The sequence below is a fragment of the Glycine soja genome, unplaced genomic scaffold (genome assembly GCF_004193775.1).
Source record: "Glycine soja cultivar W05 unplaced genomic scaffold, ASM419377v2 tig00031281_1_pilon, whole genome shotgun sequence".
In the NCBI taxonomy this organism is placed as follows: Eukaryota; Viridiplantae; Streptophyta; class Magnoliopsida; order Fabales; family Fabaceae; genus Glycine; species Glycine soja.
This window is the reverse complement of record NW_021143856.1, coordinates 54,678-63,863: the sequence shown is the minus strand read 5'-3', so window position 1 is coordinate 63,863 and position 9,186 is coordinate 54,678. Positions and strand designations below refer to the sequence as shown.

At 32.3% G+C, this 9,186-nt stretch overlaps 1 pseudogene; it reads right to left on the bottom strand.

The window, feature by feature from the left end:
* Positions 1 to 2,830: 2,830 nt before the first annotated feature.
* On the bottom strand, positions 2,831 to 3,283 carry LOC114404391 (annotated as a pseudogene).
* Between the last annotated feature and the right edge of the window lie 5,903 nt (positions 3,284 to 9,186).

Genomic DNA, 9,186 nt, shown 5'->3' with positions numbered 1-9,186 from the left:
AATAGAGAATCAATATACTATTGAACAAATTATTCTTATAAACCAAATCTTTAGCATTTGTTAATATGTTTTACTTATTTCTTATACTAGCAAAATTACATGAATGTTCAGCCTAAAAAGAAAATATGACATGATCTTGTAATTTTTAATGCCTTGGGTACATTAATGTCTTGGTTTCACATTTGTTATTTGTTATTTTGCCTTACTACAAGAAAAATGACCTATACCTATGGACAAAAACTGTCACTATAAATAAAAAAATCTGTAGGTAAATGTATAATAGACTTTGTCCTACGGACGTTTCTTCCGTCAACTTTGAGGAGACGTATAATGATGACTAAGTGTCTGTCACTAAAGGTTTTAACTACTATGTATAGTGTGTAGGTAAAAGTCATTAACTTTTACTTACATCTCCTAACTGTAGGTAAATGTCTTTAATATGTACCTATCATCTTCAACTATAGGTAAATATGTTTAACATGAACACCTCTAATAAGAAGACAATTCTAGGGTGCCAATTTGAGAGCCTAACTAGAAAGGCTACGATCTGTTTGGTAACTAGGGATGCACCTTGGCATTGGAATCTGCCCTCCTCAACCTTGCCTTGCTATAACATGAGTGCCCAAGTACTATTTTTCCTTAAATTATTACTAGCTGGAAGTTTACCAATCATGATATACAGACACACTTTGCATAGAATCAATATTAGAGAATCTCATGCCAGAAGCATATCTTTTATTACATTAGAAAGCACAACTATACAAGAGAAACAGAGAAAATCCTAGCTAATGAACACCATAATAAGCCTTACCGTCACAAGCACATAAACAAGAATGTTTAAAGGTATTTACATGGCCTCGCATGTAAGCCTTACCGTCACAAGCACATAAACACATTACTCCTTTAATGCATCACACGGTACTCTATTTGAAAATGGATCTTTTACTCTGTGCCTGCAAGGACTGTTGACCCTTGCACCTGATAGTTCATTGCATCAAATAGACAAAATATATCATAAGATATAAGTCTCAAAGTTCATAAATGGACAGAGCCACACGGTCAAAATAAGCAAACTAACCATTAGTGCAGAAACAAATATTCCAATAAATTATTATGTGTAGTGGAGCTTTCCAATTTTTGTACCTAACACTTGATTTTCTTGTTAACCAAGGCCAAAAAGACCACCTAAATGAGACTTGTCAACCACTTGACAACCTAACCAAACATGCTTAGATTATAATTTTGCTCTTAGGAACTTACAATGTTATTACCTCGGTGAAATTTAGTTGCAATTGGCAATCCTAGTTACGTAATGGATATTCAAGTCTAACTTCTTAAGCTCTAAGATTACCTTCAAAAGTGATATGAAGATTTAAGTTTAAATTAGTCTAACCCATTCATTTTGGACACTACACTTTCCGTTTAGTGAAATTTAGCTGTACGTGTTGGCTTTTTATGAACTCCTATTCTATTGTCTCTGACCTCACATTTTCCCTTTGTACCTAAAGCAGTCTCAACTTACATTAACCTTATATTACTATTGGGACTGATCACTGATTCTCTGTTCTAAATAGATGAAAAGAATATTCTGCAAAGAGAACTGAGAGCAGCACCGATAATTATATTTAAACTCATGTCATCTCGTTGCCTTGAAGAATGCACCCCAGATATGCACTTGGAACAAATAGTTGCCAAAGTGCTGAGGATTGTGATATGCTGGAACAAAAAGAAACTCACCTTGAGGGAAAGAAAGCAAGTGACTTGCCACAAAAACCTTTAAGCAATATAATTTACTTTACTTGTGATATGCTGGAACAAACAAAACATTGAATACAAACCAACAATAGCAGGGGAAGATATAATTTACTTTACTTGTTTGGTGAACAATATATAAAATTTGGTCAGGTGAGACAGCAATATAAATACTAAGTACCAACTAATACAATATCTATGCCTTTTTATATAGCTTTGCATTAAAAAAGTAATAGAAAATAATATGTATATATACTAGGAGTATATTTTATTATTATTATTAAATCATAAATTATGATAAATATTAATTTTTTAATTTTAATAATAGATATTTTTAATAGGAAATAATAAATATTTTAAAAGCTATATAAAAAGGGATTTTTAATTAATTGACAACTTAAAAAGAAGTGTAGGTTAAATTTATATATGCATTGCTTTTATCCTCCTCCATGATGTAAATCAAGTTCAATGAAACAATGCAACTATTTGTAATACTATTAATTAACAAATAATATTAAAATAAAAAATAAATATTTTTATCAAAAAGTTACTTTGGGGTAGATTTAGAGGGGTAGGGTAGGCTTTCCAACTTTATAATATCACACATGTACATCTATTAAAGCTGGAATGCATGGGCCATCCCAACCGTTTCAATGTTGGAATGCAAAGATGATGAAGCTTCACTTTAAAATTTTACTCGGGACCAACATTTTATATTTTGATGCTTAAATTCACCCTTATAAAAGTATTCACTCTTGAACAAGAGAATATTAGGAACTACTCACTCTCTTTCATGATAAGCTACATAACTTCTCCTATCTCAAGTATGTCACACTAATTTATTTTTAAGTTTTTTATTTCTCCCTATTGTTTAAATTTAGTCTATCTCAATTTAAATTTGAATTTTGAATTTTAAAATTTGATACATTATATCAATTTGATAGACATACAGATCATATGTATTTGTTTAAATAATTTGTTGACAATGTGGTCATAGCTAAAAAATTGCAGAGCGAAAAACTTCTAACTAAATGCTTAGGTGTAACATAAATTGGAAAATCAAAATATGGATACTTACTGGGTATAGTTCAAAATCAGCAGCTGGCCCAATGTTCAGAGCCTCAGCTTTTGCCAGGTCGTACTATTTAACACTTGTCAAGAACTCATTGATGCTCTCTCTTGTTTGAACAGAGGCAGCAGTGTCAACCAAATAATCATGAACCTGCTAGATATACAGAACATTCATCTACCAATAAAACTTACAAATATTCCCATTTATTAGAAAAATCAAATCTAACCTTGTATTCAGACTGCGCTACTTTGGCAATAACTCTTGTTGGATCCTTTGAAGCTCCTTTAGCTCGTAAGAAATCAAGGACCTCAAAATTTGTGAGTGCACTAGCATTGCCCTCTAAGCTGTGACAAAGCTATTAAACATCAATCATATCCCAATATAAAAGAGAAAGGTTCAATTGAAATTAGTGTATTAATTTTGAAAACAAAGAAAAATGGTAGAAACATACATTTTCATCTATAAGACACCAGAGTGAGAGAAAAGGCAGTTACAAAACAAGAGTGTCTCCTTTGCTTGTACAATAAAGCCAGCCCAGTACACAAACAGACAATTACAGAATGAAATTCCCAGTTTTCACAAAATATAACAAATCACACTGCTAATACAGCTTAAACACACATAATTGGGTTGGGGTGGACATCAAAAGCAAAAAAAAATTGAGTTGGGTGTGTTTTCCCCTACAAAGAAAAATAGCAATGTTAAAAAATTAGAACAATACATTTAATTTGAGCAACCAAACAAGAATAAAATAGTGAAGACAGAAACTAGTTGTGAAGCTTGTGGCGGTTTGAATTGTGGGTCCAAAGAATCTTCTGGTTTAGCCTTGGAAAAATTGGAATCAACAATAGGCTTTGCATTGTTAGGCTGAGTTAATCCAGCCACTGCCTTCATTCTTGTGATTATCAATGTTTACTCCTACTGCACTCACTTCCTAACCTTCTGGTTTGTGATTCTTGACATCAAGAAAAATTAAATGCTTGATTACAATCAGCATCCCTATAATTTAAGTGTGAAATAACTACTATCTTCCATTTATTTCCATAAATTATCATGAAATTCATCTCTCTCTATTCCTTTTAATACATGTTAAAATCAAAAGATAAAGACTAAACCAGCCTATAAGATTTAAAAGCTTAATTCACTAGAAATTACCCTTACCTTTCGTTAAGTTATCATGTATTAGTCATGAGAGTGAACACTAAATAAAAACGATTGCAATATAAATATATACATGAAGAGTTGGGTTATTAAAAAAAAAGTACCTCCATTGAGCCATAAGAGAACGAGTTTTTGTTCTGGTTTGTGAGTGGCCTCGAAAAACCAATAGAACAGTGTTGTTCCTTGAGTTTCATTGGCAGTGATATAACCACCATATTGTTGAACTTCACTGGAGGCTGCGCAGGTAATCCATGCACTCTATCAGCTTATTGCTCTGCCAGTATCTCCTGGCTAAGGTAACTAGCTACTGAAGGCTTTGCCACACCTAACGCTTCTATGGTCAAACAAACAAAACGCAGAAGATGAAGATTAAGAAAAACTGAACACAAAGCCATAACTGATATATATCTCCGGTGTAGGTGTGTTTGTGTAGGTGTGCGATATATATCCACGCATTGAATTGGCTAACGGCCAAACCAAATACGCCAAATACAGTGATTCAAAAAGCATTCAAATGCCTAAGCTGCGCCGCATTTCAGTAAGTTGCAGATGTGATCATTACAATGCAGCAGCATTAATATAGAGTTGCATGCTAAAAGAATCAAAATCAAAATCTGGTATATATTGGCTTAGAAATATTTCTAGCCTTGTAGGAGAATTTGTAGAAGATAGGAATGAGAAAACCCTAAGGTTTATACTGTAATTAATAACACAAGAGTCTCAAGATAGAGAATGAAGCTTCATTGTAAGAACTGTGGAAAGCACCTGTAGCAGATGACGAGAGTCATGAGCAAAATGACGGCGACAGCAATGAAGTCTATTTCGTTGAAGCCTTTGGGAAGAGACGGCACCGTAAGGCGCCATTTGGTGGAGGAGATTCCGATTGTGGTGCCTAGGTACGTCGTCAAGCCTCTGGCGACGGTGACATTGGAAAGCACAGACCAAAGGTGACGTGGAGGTAGCTGAAGGCGCCGTCGGCAACGGGCATGTCGACGACAAACTCAGTGTAGTAGAAGGCGGAGAGGAGGGTGCAGAAGCCGGCAGTGGCAATTAAAATAAGAGTAAACACCAAATTCAAATTAAATACTAATAGTATCTTAAAATTTCATTAATTTATCTACACTATCCATCCATTTGTAAGTAAAAATCTTTTTTATTTTACCTACAATTTAGCTGTAGGGATAAGTTTTTATAAGGTTTTACCTACACTACATAGTTATAGGTAATTTTTTTTTATATTTTTCCAAGATTTACCTATACTAAAAACTGTAAGTATAAGTCTTTGAATTTAACCTACATTAAACAATGGTAGGTAATAAAGTATTTTTAAAGTTTACCTACACTAATTCATGTTTGTAGGTAAAGGTGTTTGTAGGTATAAGGCATTTTTCTTGTAGTGCCTATGGTGGTTCAAGGAATGTGTGCAACACTTTTTTCACTAAATATTTATTATTTATATTGAAATTCGGGTGAGACACTATAGATAAGTGTTTGTTTGAGTATGTATTACATTGTTTCAAACATGGATCAATAATTTTTAACCAAATTTAGGCCATTATTTGGAACCTATGGTTGTGTTTAGGGTCTTATTGGAAAACTGTATTTATTAAAAAAGACAAATATACTTTAAGCATAACATGCTACCAAGTTGACTCATCTTCCAAAAGTAAAGAACACAGTATAAGAAGATTTTTTATTCTTCTACCAAATTAAAAAATTTATTTCTTATGTTATCAAAAATTACATTTCCTTCCTTTTTTTTTCCTTCCAAGCGTTTACCTTAAACTCAAAAAAATTAAAGTAGGATATTTTTCTTAATTATTATATTTATTATCCTTTAGGCACAAAATATAAAGTGATGTCTCTTTTATTGAATTTGTACCTATTTGGGTAAAATTTGTAGCTTTCACCTTGACATGGCAGAGGTTTGAGCAATTAAAGAATCCTAGGAAAAAGAGTGTGCCACATACTAGTAATTCAATGATTAACACTGAAGATCTTTTAACCATATACATATACTTTACTAATTAATAGTCTCAATTGTGATTTTGTTACTATCTGACTTTTCTAGGTATATTTATTAGCCGATTTACTCCAATAAATAGTCGGAAAAATTGAAATCCAAGTTGTCGATCACCTCGGAAAAATTGAAGCAAAAGGCGTCTTTTCTTTTTGTTTTTCTTCTCTTGAATAAATGGTTGGAAGACAAGTTGAGAAACAAAAAAAGGCTCAATAAGCAAAACATAGGATTGAAACAATTTTCTCTTCAAAATCAATCCAATCCAATTGATGTGTGAATCTCATAAATGTTGATTAAAATGAAACTGTGTTTAAGTCTGTCTGGAAGAGCAGCTCTCTGAAAAAAGTCTTGTCTTTTTCATGGAAACTTTTACATGACCGTTTGGCAACTAAAGAAAACCATGATTATGAAGGGCCAAGACATTTATAGTAGCCAAGATGAGGTTACTACTTCACCTTCCTCTAGTGAAAGTGAAGAAGCAAAAGGGGAAGAATCTAGTGAAGAAATTGACTCCCAAGAAGAAAGGAACCTTTTAATGGTCAAAAGGCTTCTAGGAGGCCAATCTTGTGACTTGGTAAATTGGATTGATGCTATTAAACATCACTTGTAATGTTGCTCTATTTTTTTTCTTCATCCCTGTTTTTGTGTGCTTTCGCATTCCTTTATAGTCGCATACAACTATTCAAAAAAATTTCCCCATTTCTATTTATAAGCGAATGAACATAGGAATGATATTGAATCATATTTCTGAGTTCGACCTAAGTTAATCCCGTGCTGCGGAATTTCCAAGTTTTACTTACTTTTGAACGATTCGAAAGTCATTTTCAATTATTTTTTTTATCGACATCAATCGAGACTATTTTTGATCGGATGTCAGTTGGGGCAATTTTTTGGCAAACGCCGACTTGGACTTTCTTGGACGACATAGGCTGGTGATATTTTTTTGCTTGACATCGGTTAAAAAGTAGCACCTACTAATGTTGATGAGAAAAAGCTTGGCCTACGTCAGTTGAACAAACCCTCAGCTGCCATCAACAGAAAACAAACTTAGCTGATGTCAACATAAAAATAACAATGACTAACATTGACCGAAAACCTAGCCTATTTGAACAAAAAAATATCCATAAAATGGCTTTGGCAAAAACCCTAGCTTGATGTCGACCAAAAAACCAAGCATATGTCAGCTAAAAAATGGCCTTGGCATCGACCAAAAATAGCCTTGACCATTGTCGACTGAAAAACATCATCAACTGATAAGTTCTATCCTATTTTATTGTGTACTTTTTTACTCTTAATGTTTATTGTGCCCAGTCCAACCATTTGAATGATGTGAGAATAGACTGTGATTGGAAAGTCATGATTTTATTTGGAATTGAAATTGGATGGTTGATGTGTTATGACCTAGGGATTTGTTTTAATATATTAATTTTATAAGAGGCTTGCTTTTTATGTATCAAGATTTTATGATTTATCTTTCTAAGGATATGTGGTAAGTTGTAAAATTCAGAATATTTTTTCCAAGAAATTGGGGACAAGAAGAAATGATGTCTCCTTAACCATGAACTATGAAATTGGGATAGAACACCTCTTTTATTATATGAGATTGATGTTTTGGGTATTTCATGAGTCATAATGGTTTAAATAATATAAATTTTCTCAAACTCTATTTGAATCATATTTAATGAAAAATATAACTTTTTTATTTTTAGAGATTGTTTAATCTAGTCGATAAAAAATCAAGTTTTAATTTCAAATCAATCAAATGAAATTTTGTTCATTTAAATAGTGGATAAATTGAAAGTTCTAGGCATTGAGACAAGTTGTTGTGGTAACGATACTCTACATAGATTTTTAACTATTTGTATAGGTACACTTGCCTAGTGGTCAACTCCAACTTGTTCAAACTCATTCAAACCCATGAACCAAACCCATAGACCCATTGATGTGACATGTCTTTAAAATTACTATTGTTGTTTATATGTTTACATATTTTTTATATTTAAAAGTTCAAATACTGGTGATAACACATTCACTAACTTGTTCAGACTTCAAAGTCTTTCATGAGTTACTAAGTTCCCATTCTCTCTCTCACTCTCTACACTTAGCATCAGATTAAGGTTTCCAATTCTTTCTATTGCCCTCCACACATTGACTATAGGACATCCCCTCCATAACGTATTTCGATTTCTTCGAATGTCATTGTTGACTTATTGAGATTAAGTACTTAATTCTTAAGCAATATCACCATAACACTTTCATGATGCGCCAGCTAAGTGACTAGCTTCAAGGTGATTTTTCATAATTTGTAGTTTGTGCTTATTTAAAACCTCAGTTTTAAAAAGTTTAAAACAAATTTAGATGTTCAGAACCAATTCACTTAATCAAAATCAACTTGTTTGTGACCAAGATGTTTAGGGTTAGGTTTCATAAAAAAGTAACATGAATCCAACCTACCTTCTAAAGGAGGAAGCTACAGGATTGAGCCAGATATATAGGTACAAATTCAATAAAAGGGACAACATTTTTTTTTGTGTGTGTGCGTATGTGAAGGGTAAAAAAAGTTGGCCAAATCTATGTTATCTTTTTTAGTTTTAAGTAAAGGTTTCATAGATAAAAAATTGAAGGTAAAGAAATTTTGAATTCCATCATAAATAATGTTTTATTTGGTATAGATAAAAGATCTTCTTATACTATTTACTATTTAATTTTGGATGATGAGTCGATTTGGTAGTAGGTTTCATAAATTAGAAATTGAAGTAAAGGTTTTAATAGTGATTTGATTTAGGCTTAGCCCTCCAAATGTCAAAAACAGTCAACCAAAGTCAAAGTAAGGAGTTGTAAGTCGACCAATTTATGACAATTTTGTAAAAAGATACAAGTTTAGTCAAAACCTTATAAATTAGAGTTTTGAACACCAAATTAACTAATTAATTAGTGTAGGCCTAATATAATTAATTTAAATAGACAAAGACCTAATATAATTAATGTTTCTAATTATTAATTAGTTAACTAGAATTTAATTAACCTTAATTGTCTTAATTAAAGCTAACTAATAATAGATTACTCCCTCCGTCTCGAAACAAGCTAAACAGGTATTTTATTTTCAAGATCCTTGTGATGAAAGATGGTTAGTGGTTCTACATGGAAAAACAATTAACGTTAATTTAGCCTAAAAAGATTA